Genomic DNA, 11,744 nt, shown 5'->3' on the forward strand with positions numbered 1-11,744 from the left:
CATCAACTCGAAATGCGAGCCGGACGCGGTAGTACGACCGCCCCCAGGGAGCGGGGAGGAGTCGGGCGCGGTACTGCGACTGTCTTTCGGAAGAGGGGAGGAGCGGCTGGTACCACCCCCAGAGGGGGAGGGAGAAGGGGCGCGGCTTACGACATCGGCCCCTCCTGGGGCGCGGCCTGCAACATAGGCCCCTCCTCTCTATTCACCCCTGCCACATTCCAGCGAGGCGTCTCCACTCACGACGCCCTCTGATGCCGGCCAGAACGAATTACTCAAAAAAAAAACAAAAAAAACCCCCAAAAACCGTGCGATCTGTTGCAGTCAGTTTTGCAGCATCTTCAAGACAAGAGCTCGCAGTTCCAGCATATGTCAATCGTTACCAACCCCCCCCACCGGGAAAATGAGGCTTCTTCTCCGAGATGTTTAGCTGGGCCTCTGGCACGGATCACACCTACCCGCTGGAGCGGTGTTACAAGAGATGCCATCCTAGATGGACAGTGGAACGTTGCCACCATTATCTGAGGTACACAAGCCTCAGCCTGTCCTGTGGAACAGGTTAATGGATGACAATCGTAAGTACAGGTGTTTGGCCGGAGGAGTGGCCACTAAGTTACCACCTGAAGAAAGCCGTGAGCAGGGGCTGGGTCTAACAGACCCTGAGCAGGAATCAGGTCTGTTTTCCCCGCCCCCCCCCCGGCTCGCTGGAGAATGGGACAGTCACTGAGAAAAGGAGCGAAGGCTCCATTAAAGAATTTTTTTACAGTGAAGTTTGAAAGAACAAAGTCTTGCAGTTTAAAATACCTGAGGAAATCATTACTTGGAAATCAGTGCATACAGCTTTAAATGCTCTAAAACTTACAGAGACTATCTCAGAAGCAGCTGCTATACCTCTGTCCTTATCTCAAAAGCAAGGACAGAGCAGCAGTCTGCTGAAATTTAACCCTACATACGACGAAATTCCTACCGAACATGAGAAGTGCGGGAAGTAAATCTGCCAAAACCTGACGATCCTTTGAATCCAGAGAAACGGGAAGTGGGGTGTAAAAATCCGGCATCCCGAAAGTGTACAACAGGGTCTCTCGACAGCAATTGGCGTACCCGACCTGAGATCAAAATGAGGTGAATTCCAACATAAAACTGCACAGTCCCTCAGACGCTGTACAGCCGCCGCGCCAGCAGTCACCGCATCGAACGGGTCAGCAAACCTTACACCTGGTGGGGCACATGGCTCCCCCCGGGCAACCGGCGGCACGGTTCCTCCCCCACCCCCCCCCTTTCCCCCCCCCCCCCCCCCTTCCCTCGATCCCAGCGCACTGGCCCGTTCCGGCCAGCCCAGAAGCGGCGCGGCGAGAACCATCTTTTCTGAAATTCAAGGACTTGGTTACAAAAAATGTATACAATTCAATTACTGCAGTAGAATTCCTTGTGAACAAACAGCTGGACTTTATTATCTTTCCAAGGTTCAGATAGTCTACCTAGATGATGTTATTCACTCTGCTGAAAAGTGAAAATATTGACTTTACAGCTGAAGATTTGTCCCCTCTATTTACTTTGTCAAAAAGGACTCAGATTTATTATTTTCCCGAAGATCAATGCCAAAAGCAAAAACTGTTTTACAAAAGATTTCAGATAGAATTGCAATTGCCTTTACCTTCAGAATTAATGTCGAATTGCCAACAAATTTGTATATCATTTATGAAGGTTTTGTTTTACAGCCTTACCCTCTTTTCGATCAGTGGTGTGTTAACACGCAGAAGTTGAAGACTCTGGAATGAATCTTTTTGTCTCATACGCCCATGAAAACATTGACTTCAAAGGTACACATCATAGTGTCCTTAATAGCACAAAGTTGGAATCACTGTCAGCAAGTTGATACTATTTGCCTGCTGCTGGCTAAAGATGACTTTGTGGCTTTAAACAGTGAATCCTTATCACTGCAAGCCGCTCTAGCTGATTATTTAAATAACATACGTTATACCCTTCCACAACATAAGCTTTTACATTCCCTCTCTCAAATTTCATTGCAGCCAAAAAACCGACGTGTTTCTGTTCCTATTAAAGGAGCATGAACAGTGTTTCGGAAACAAACAAATTCATCAGATTAGCAATCATCTATTTTAGTCGTTGAAGGATCCACACAAATTTTTAAGCTATCAGCGGCCTTGCACGTTTTTTGAATTGTTTTCGACTGAACCACTCAATGTTGTCACAGATTCTGCATGTTGTGAATATTGTTCAACGCATTGCAGATGCAATTGCTATTGAAATTAGAAAATCGTGTACGTGTATATTTTATAATGCATATATAGTTACATACTACTCTACTAAAACCAATAACTGAAGAAAAAGTTGTAGCAGATCAATTGACAATGGCAGCAGTACTGCCACACAGTTTCAAGCAAGCCCGATTATCTCATGACTTCTTTCATCAAAATGCTTCTTCCTTGCATAAACAATTTGCTTTGCCCCAGGGGCAAGCCACAAAAAATGTTCATGCATGCCCTGATTGTCAATGTATTACACCCGTACCATCGTGTGCAGGAGGGAACCCTCGTGGTTTACGAGCTGATGAGTTGTGGCAAAGTGATGTTACACATATATCAACATTTGGTCGACTGCGTTGTGCACATGTTAATGTGGATACTTTCTCAGGATTTCTGGTAGCCACGGCACATACGGGAGAAAAGGAACGTTTCACGGACAATTTCTGTTTTCCTACAGGACTGGAGTATACAACATGTTACAGGTATACCACATTCTTCTACTGCACAAGCCATTGTCGAAAGTGTCCACGGGACCCTCAAAGCTATGCTAAATAAACAAAAAAGGGGGAATCCTATGGGCAGTGTTACCCCACAGGAACAGTTAATGTACTTAATTTTTAAAATCGTTCTGATGATCAATTATTTACAATAGCAGCTGACCGTCAATTCGGGATGGTCCCTCCATTTGTGGTTTGACCGAAAGTATGGTATAAAGAATTTGGGGAATCACAATGGACAAGTCCTATAGAACTAATAACGTGGGGAAGAGGGTATGCGTGTGTTCTTCTTTCAACAGGCCCTCGATGGTTACCAGCAAAATATGTGAAGCTATATCATGAGCTGAAAGAAAGTAACGCAGAATCCGATGCCAGAGGTGACCACACTCACTCTCAGGGAGCAACCTCTGACATGGAAGCAGAAGAGACCCACTCTGGATGATCCTATTACACAGGGAACACTGAAAAAATTACAGCAAACGCAAGTACTCTGATGACTGCAGTGGGTGCACCACCCACACCAATTAATACATTCCTTGCATATTTGGCAATTATCTCCCACAACAGCTTTTGTATAACGAAGCAATCTTGGAGGACACGGTATACGCGATTTTAGAACTGCGTCTGCACAAGAGCAAAGGTCAACTAGCAGACACTGTGAGGAAAAGTATAAACCTTCACCTGAGGGCTCCTGACAACTGCCTAGAGGTGCCAATATGCATGTACAAAAGGCATTAATATTAAAAAAAAAAAAAAAAGGGGGGGGGAGAAATGGAGAATGATAAGTACTTTGCAGAAATGTAATGATTATGTATGTTAACATGGCATAAATATCTAGTAAGAGTGTCTTTTCGGTACACACATTTGAGTAGAACTATTCCCTGTGCGTTCAGTACTGCAGTAAAGAATGCCTGCTTTCTAGAACTCCAACATTAAGTTTTAGGAAGTTAATTATTTTGCTGCTTTCTAGTAATAGATTTTGGGTACCCAGGTAGGACGCTGCTCTTGAACTTCAATGGTCCAAGGGATTGCAGGACCTCCAGCCGGCACCGAGGGATTCTCGGGGAGAACCTCTGATCACTGGACCAAAAAGTTCTGAGCATGAACCATTAATAAGGCAAAGGCATTCTTCCAGTATTGTTTTTTGTTGCCTATTTGTTAGTCATAGTAAAAGCTTCACAGCATTGAGCTATATCCCTGACGAGAAGGGAAAGTGTCCTTTCTAATCCAGAATTGAAAAGAGAGTACTCTTCCTGAAACTGAAGCTTGGGAATTTGTCTGTTAAATGTTGAATATTATTGTAAGTCCTGTCTTTGCAATATTTGGATTTATGCTAAAAACTTGGTGTGCCTGTGTGTGTGGTCGCGACCATGAACGTGTGATTTTATGTTACCGTGTTTGTATTTCTGTGTTCTGATGGATTTATTTGGTTTCTGTGATCTAACGGATTTGTCTGGACTAAGTAACTGTTTTGTGTCTTCTGGTTTGGTACGTTCTGCAGGTATTGACTATTTCTGGTTTTTGACTTTAGATTGTTGTATTTGGACTCTGATTTATCAAAACTTCGGAAGCATTTGATGCAGCAGGGAATAGATGTGGTGATGTTTGCAGCTTTATGCTTTTATGTACATTAATTTTAGCCTATATAGTTTATGAGTCATAGTTCTAGGTACATTGATCTTAACCTAGGTAATTAATATCGATAGCCAATACTAAATGTTATGGATGTTTGTATATGTGATAAGTATACCTATAACCCAAGTGCAAATTTACTGAGCTCATATTATTGATACACTGCTATTTCGATGCCTGACGTGGTGAGATGCATTCCCTCCCATTGACAATAATGATATGTTGTGGTCAAGCGGTACTTTAGTCCCACCATCCACACAGGAAGAAAATTGGATACAAGTAAATCCAGCAAGAAAATTGAATACAAGTAAATCAATCTACACCCATATGCTAGGTAACAGATTTACCATCAGTATGTATCATTCTCAAGTTAATTTAATCTTTCTTTATATCCAGCAGGTTGTGGTATGCACTTCACATCTCTATGTCTTCAACTAGCATTTGTGTTCTTATACTGTTAGTATTGTAGTTTGTGTGGGCCTCTGAAAGAGTGGTAGCAAGCTGAAGACCAAAATTATGTCAGCTCTCATCATCATCAACAACCTCATCAACTATATCTGGCTTGCTCAAAAAACAAAAAGGGGGAATTGTGGAGTCCTGGCTGGACGAGAGGGGACATAGTTTGGTGCTGTTGAGCAACCCAGTCTTGGTAACGGAGATAGACCTTGAAAGCAGCGAACACGGAACACTGCTACAGAAGTAGATTGGTGAACACGGAACGCTGGGCAGAGAAGCAAGCCAGTGTTACCACAAAAGTCTTGCAATCCCTGCTAGAAGATCAGAGTAGTCTACGACATGCAGTATTGCAAAATAGAGCCGCAATTGATTTTTTACTGCTGGCCCAGGGACATGGTTGTGAGGATTTCGAAGGCATGTGCTGTATGAACTTGTCCGATCATAGTAAGTCCATCCACAAGCAATTATAATGGCTTGAACAGCACGCCAATCAAATACAACAAAGCCAGGGATTTTTTGATGGATTTCTCACCTCGCTCTTTGGTAATCTGCCCGCTTGGCTTAACGGTTTAATTATAGAAATTTTGCGCATATGTATCATGTTACTTGCTGTTGGAGTTATAATATGTATTTGCTTTAGCTGTCTTAAAAAGGCTCTCTCCAAGATGACGAAGCAAACCTGGCTTGCTCAAAAAACAAAAAGGGGGAATTGTGGAGTCCTGGCTGGACGAGAGGGGACATAGTTTGGTGCGTTGAGCAACCCAGGTTCTGATCCGGAGGTGAGCCTTGGGAGCGGCTGACACGGAACCCTGCTGGGAAGGCAGAGCGACGAGCTCGGGACACTGGAGCAGGGGGAACGTCACCGTTTCCTGCCACACTGTCACTTCCTTCCTGCCACGTTGCTGTTTCCTGCCACAGTACTGTTTTCACTTCGAGATGCAGCTCTGCACCAATCACAACGAGTTGCAGTAGTTTTACCTATATATGGGTTGGGGTTTTAACCATTCAGATGCTGTAATAGTTTTGCTATATAAACCTTGTTTTGCTGACTAATAAAGGTGTACGATCATACTCATATTGGGGTCACATCGTTACAACGGTCCGTTACCCACGCCTACAGGGGCGAATTGAACAGGTGAATACCTGGCCGCGTAGCTGGTGCCATGCTCAAGGTTTTGCCTTCTGTGATCATGGATCTACCTTTGAGAAGCCAGGTCTGTTGGCAGCTGATGGGGTTCACCTGACCAAGCGGGGCAAGAGGGGCTTCGCCAACGAGCTGGCCAGACTCACAAGGAGGGCTTTAAACTAGACTCGGCGGGGGAAGGGGATGGAGTTTTGAGCAACAGAGAAGAGCCAGGGGCTGCTGATGCGTTAGGAACCAACAGGGGAACACCTGAGAAATGCCGCAAAGGAACTGGGGCGCGATCCTACAAAAAGTTGATGCGGTCGACAGCCCAACTGAAGCGTCTCTACGCCAACGCGCGCAGCACGGGTAACAAACGTGGCTGAGTAAGGACCTTCTGGTCGAGCTGAAGCACGAGAAGGAAACGCGTAGGCAGTGGAAGCGGGGACAGGCAGCCTGGGAAGAATGTAGGGATGTTGCCCGGGTGCGTGGGGATGGGATCAGGAAAGCTGAGGCACAGCCGGAGCTGAATTTGGCAAGGGGTGTGAAGAATCGTAGGAAGGGCTTCTACTGGGGCGTTGGTCAGAAAAGGAAGACTAAAGACACACACCACACTACACACACCCACCACACCACACCCCCCCCCCCCCTCCGATAAATAAGACAGGAGATCTACAGACAGACGATTTTTTTCCTCCGTTTTCACTGGCGATCACTGTTCCCACATCCATGATCTGGATGATGGGTAGACAGACCGTAGCCTCAGCGAGTTTGCTGATGATACAGAACTGGGAGGAGTGGCTGATACCCCGGGGGGTTGTGCTGCCATCCAGAGGGACCTCGACGGGCTGGAGAAATGGGCAGGCAGGAGCCTCGTGCAGTTCAGCAAGGGGAAGTGCAAAGTCCCGCGCCTGGGGAGGAACAACCCCATGCACCAGTATATGCTGGAGGCCGACTGGCTGGAAAGCAGCTTTGCAGAAAAGGACGTGGGGGGCTCCTGGTGGACACCAAGTTGAACGCGAGCCGACAACGTGCCCTTGCCGCAAAGAAGGCTAAGGCTATCCTTAGCCCGATACAGAGGAAAGCAGGGTTTATGTATGTTACACTACAGTTGTGTAGAGCAATCGAATTGCTCGCTCTCCCCGGGGGTGCAGGGCACCACAGACCACCCTCGGGCAGCTTTGGGGGCTCTGCCTATTTTTCTAAAAGCCTCCTACCCAGCTTAGCGCAAGTCCTATCTTGATCTGCCCTCCAGCCCTCAAGCCACCAGTGCTGAACACGCGCTTTGTATTTTATTTTCTCCCGGGAGGCGTGCAGCTTAGAAACGGCTGCAATTGAAGTGGGGCTTTCAGGGAACAATTTAGAGCACCTTCTGTTGGCTCTGCGAAATGTTCTGAAAAGTTAAGGCCTGCCCTGCCCTGGCAAAAGCAGTCATGTGACTGGAGGGAGCAGCGCCAAAAAGCCACAAGCACGTTTGGGGTGGACTTGCTGCGGTAATAAATAACAGTAAGTAGTACTTCTAGCTACACCAGCCTCTTGTGAGACCTCGTTGCCCGCGCACAGGGTCGCAGCACTACACGGCGCAGATCCCTCCGCGGACTCGGCCAACGTCTTCTCCCTCCGCCCCCGGGTCGGATCCCTCCGCGCCCCGAGAGCACGCAAACTCCCTGAGCCCCGGCAAGCACCAGGTCGACGAGGGCGGCCCCGCTAGGGGGGCGGGGACAAGCGAAAACGACAGACGAGACAGCCAATCGAGACGCGGGATCGGCCGGCGGCGATCTGGCGGCCCAATGGGCGCCGCGGAGGGCCTAGCCGAGTGGAGGAAGCGCGGGGGCGACAAGGGGCGTTGTCGTGGCTGACGAGATTATTGGGGCGCCGCCACTGTCTTCGGGAAGGCGCTTCTCCGCCAACGTCATCTGCGAGGACGAGGAGGTCGCCGCGGCTTTGCTCTGTGCGCGGTCCCCCTTCCCTTCCCCCACTCCCCTCCCCCGCGCTCGCAGGCACCCTGAGCCGAGGGCCCGTTGCGCGGTGCCCGGGAGCGCGGCAGGGTGGGTGGAGGGACGGGGGACGGGCGGGGCCTCTCTGGGTTGTGGCGCTCTCTACTGCACCATCCCTAAAACATCGCGCTTCTTCGGTGCCCCCCCCGGCTGCCGCGGCGCGTACTGGGTTGCTGGTGCTGTCCGGCTCGCCTCGGTTCCCAGCCCCACCGTGGCGCGTGCGCGCGTGCGCAGAGGAGGGCCTCTGACGGTAACGCTCTTGGTGGCAGCCGCAGACGTTTGCCGCGTGATATCCCTTTGGCACTGCAAGTCGTGCAAAGTTTGCTGCCGAGGGATGGGAGCGGTCCTGCCTCGTGTAGGATGATAGTCTTGAAACCGTAGATTAAGCACACGCAGTCAGTGTCCTCGGGGATTCGGCTGGGGGGGGGGGCGGAATGTGGGGGGGGGTGTGTAAACAGTGGACGTCTGAGTAGCGACCGTAAGGAGTTAGTTCTGCATAGGAGAAATGCAGGTCCTGATGTGCCTCGTAATAGCGTTATAGGGATTTCACAGCTCTGCTGTGCAAGGCTTTGGTTCTGAAGCCCCGAACTGGATTATTAAAGCAAAGAATTACAGCTTTTCTTATTTTTCGTAAATAAAAATACCCAAAAAACCAAATAAAACAAATCTAGAAACCGGTCATCCTGTAGGCTGCAAAAGCTTCCCAGATCTCGTTGCTGTGGTGAGGTGGGGCCGTGATAACAGCATGCTTGCAAGTTTCACGGATGCTGGTGCACCACGATGTGCTAGGAACTCGAGTGAGCTGCTCGGACTGTGTGGGAGGAAAAAAGCAGCCCTTACCTACCCGATGGTAACATTAAGTTAGTATCCCATATCATTTTGTTATTAAACTGCTGACGGTTAACAGTTAGGGATGTCTTCTGCTCTTGAAGGTAGGGTTTATGTGCAATGTAGAAGACAGACTGGTACGCTGCACTTGCAGGCTTCCTGTGATTATGCTTTTGCTCAATACTGGAGCTCCCTGTAGCATGGAAAACAAATGGCCGCTGATCTTCCACTTCGCCGAATCCTTTGCTGATTGAGTTAAGCCCTTTGTCTCCTGCCTCTGCGTGGACCACATCGAATGGAAAAAGTGCTTAGGAGATGGTGAACCCAAATCAAAACATACTGGAGGTCGCTAATGTGAAGTCCTGGCCCGTCTCCTTGCCCCCATCATCTTGCATGCTGAATCCCGCTTCTGGAGGGGGCTCTGTAAATACGTTGCATTTTGTGTATAGAAAGTATTGATATCACGTAAGAAAAGTCAACGTTTCGGCTTGCGTTTGGGGTATCCGGTAACCTGCTTCTGCACGAGTTCAGTGGGGCATATTGATTTGCTTAAGCTGTTGCCTTTCTCTGAAGCCAATTACGTTTTAACTGTTTGCTCTTCCTCCAGTGCCTTGTGTTCTGCGATCTTTCACTCCAAGCTCCGATGCTTTTCCTAGTCATGCCTAAGGAGCCAATTATCAGGTTATCTGAAGCAGAAGGTTCTGGTGAATCTGTAAGTACTGGGGAAGCTTTCTGTATGCTAAACTGTACCTGTAATTAGTTCCTAATTTACTAGACTCTTTCCCTCTTGATAGGGCGCAGTAGGCTATTTTGGGTTTTCTGGCGCTGTAACCTTTTTGCCTCTAGCTTGTAACGGAATTGAGCTTTTTGACTAAAAGTAGGGATATAAAGCAATGCTCATCCCTGGGTACGTACTTCTGGTGCAAAATGCGGTGTCGCTTTGGAGCGCAGTCTGATGCCTGTTGTCATGGGTGAGAGTGAGAGGAGTGGTACTTCTTCTAATAGGGCGAAGAGGGCTTGGGGTTTTTGGCAGGTCGGGGTGAGGAAGGGCAAAGCCCGTTGAGAGGTGCTGGATGCTTCGCTTTGAGCTATACAAGTCAAGTTCAAGGACTTTGTGAACCCACGCAAAAGGCAGCCTGAAGTTTATTTTCCACCAGAACTGCTTGTGTTGCCCTAAGATACAATGGGGGCTTTAACCCGGAGACGAGCTTAGCTTCTGTGGGTGTTTCGTAGTCCGTTACTGTGTAGCTTGACAAAAATTGCACGTCTCTTCCCACCCCACCCCCCCGGTAGTGTGCATAATCGGTCTCTGTAGCTTTGCTTGGAAAATGTCGGTTGCAGGCGGACAGATGGTAGTTTAAAGCGCAGTGGTTGAATTGCTAGGAATTGGCTAACTGGTTTCTCTGGGTGGTTCTCTGCTCTCCTTCCTTCCCTTCCTGCCCTCTCCCCTCTTTGTGTGTGGCTTTTTATTTTATTTGTTTACGGTTTTGTACTTCCTTTCTCCAGCTTCTTGGGCATTTAATGCCCGCTGGGAAGAAGCGTGCTGCTCACCTGGGCCTGACCGATGGATTCCGGATGGTTGTGGATGAAGGGCCCGAGGGTGGGCAGCCTGTCTGTCACGTACATCTACATATTCTGGGTGGCCGTCAGTTGGGCTGGCCGCCTGGCTAAGATTTTTGCACCGCAAGAGTTGCCGCACGCGTACGAATCGCCACTGAATGGATTTCGTCTGTTGCCCGTCAGTCTAGCCACTGTCGATGTCTCATTTTTTGTGACGTGTGTCTGTGGAAGGTAACAAAGGCTTTGAGCAGCAGTTGCACAATAAAGATTTAGCATGGGGATATCATCTCTGTCTTGAGCGTCTTACTGAGGGAAATAGTTCTGCAAGTTAAAATGGTGTCTCTGTGGAGCGTAAGTGGTTTTGGGTGGTTTTGGCACAGTGCAGTGTGTTGGAGAAGCATCCAACTCCTGTTGGAGCACTTTGTCCCTTTTCTGGTGAGGAGGGATATGGTAGGGGAAAACACTCGGTCTGAATGGCAGCTGTGGGGCTTCCCATAGCACAGTGGAATCTCTCTTTTGTCGGTTTGGGTCAGCTGTCCCGGCTCTGTCCCCTCCCAACCTCTTGCCCACCCCCAGCTTTCTGGAGTTTGGGGGTGGTTGGAGAGAGAGCCTCCATGCTGTGGGAGCACTGCTCAGCAGTAGCCAAAACAGTGGTGTGTTACCAACACCCTTCTAGCTACAACTGCAAAGCACAGCACTGCGAGGGCTGCTGTGGGGAAAGTCGCCTCCATCCCAGCCAGGGCCAAACCAAAACTACATCGACTCAGTTTGTTTTTGTATACTCGGTATAGCTTCATCAACAATGGGGTACTGTGGTATTGAAGGGGGCGAGCCTCCTTTTGTTTTAATAATTACCGGTTCTGCAGATAACAGCAATCCTGCATCTTCACTAGAGTTACTCCATAGTTCCCGGGGAACCGCTTCGAGTCCTTCAGGAACTCTAGAAGATAAAACTTCGTCCTTGGGGATGTGTATAATTTCAGATCCTGTTACTACCCATTGGTTTCCGCTAGGAGCAAGAAGTATCTGAGTGCCAAATTCCTGCAAAAGGTCACGTCCCAGCAACAATACGGGTGAATTTGGGGATATCACAAACCTTCCCCCACGCCAATTTTCCGGCCAAAATAATAGGAAGGGGTGTAGAGAGGTATTTTACTCCTACAACTCCCCGTATAATTACCTTTTCTTCTGAAACTTGTGGAATGGCATAGCTTAATAGAGACAACGTTGCTCCCGTATCTACTAAAAACTGAACAGAAATCCCATTTACCTTTGCAGGAACTCGTCCGTACTCATTTACCTCTACTCCTTCAAGGGACGTTTTCGCGTTTCTCCGGCAAGTATGGGGAGTCTCTAATATTTCACTGCGAATGAGGACGCGGTGGAT

General features: G+C 48.4%; 1 long non-coding RNA gene across 1 annotated transcript; it reads left to right on the forward strand.

The window, feature by feature from the left end:
• The first annotated feature begins 7,311 nt into the window (after positions 1-7,311).
• On the forward strand, positions 7,312-10,643 carry LOC142365651 (uncharacterized). The gene is made up of 2 exons (XR_012766525.1): positions 7,312-7,904; positions 9,405-10,643. It is a non-coding gene; the product is annotated as an uncharacterized LOC142365651 (long non-coding RNA).
• Positions 10,644-11,744: the final 1,101 nt, after the last annotated feature.

This window comes from Opisthocomus hoazin, chromosome W (genome assembly GCF_030867145.1).
Source record: "Opisthocomus hoazin isolate bOpiHoa1 chromosome W, bOpiHoa1.hap1, whole genome shotgun sequence".
NCBI lineage: Eukaryota > Metazoa > Chordata > Aves > Opisthocomiformes > Opisthocomidae > Opisthocomus > Opisthocomus hoazin.